The sequence below is a fragment of the Scomber japonicus genome, chromosome 19 (assembly GCF_027409825.1).
Source record: "Scomber japonicus isolate fScoJap1 chromosome 19, fScoJap1.pri, whole genome shotgun sequence".
NCBI classification, from domain to species: Eukaryota; Metazoa; Chordata; class Actinopteri; order Scombriformes; family Scombridae; genus Scomber; species Scomber japonicus.
The window spans coordinates 4,184,300-4,184,784 of record NC_070596.1 but is presented as its reverse complement, the minus strand read 5'-3'; positions in this window follow the sequence as shown (position 1 = coordinate 4,184,784).

Below are 485 nucleotides of genomic sequence, written 5' to 3'. Positions count from 1 at the left end.
ACACAGAAGCCGGCAGATTCTGACAGTGTTTATTTTATTCAGATATTCCTTAAAATGAGCGAGTAAGCTCAGTGCGAACACAGAGTGAGATTCTTTTGAAATAAGAAGACGATTACATTAGGTTTTAATGGGGAGCGAGACAGGTATTGCCGCCGGTCTCGGCCCCCCCGTTTAAATTTTGTGCAGATCCCGCCTGTCAAAGTCACATTTTATGAATCCCAACACCTATGTCTACATTTTGACAAAAAATTATTTGTCTCCTTTTTACGGTTTGGCCGTGAGCTCGAGTTAAAAATAAAAATTAAGGTTATGGTTTACTGCTTCTCACACTCTAGCTAACTGCTGCTTCCACTCTAACTTTGACGAAAAAGTGATTTCCACTCCTCGTTTGACTGCTCATAGTTTGAAAAGTTTACATGTTATGTCAAAACAGTTTGGTATTTTTCCAGAGAGGACAAGTTTTCCTCCGTTTTGAAGTTTTAATC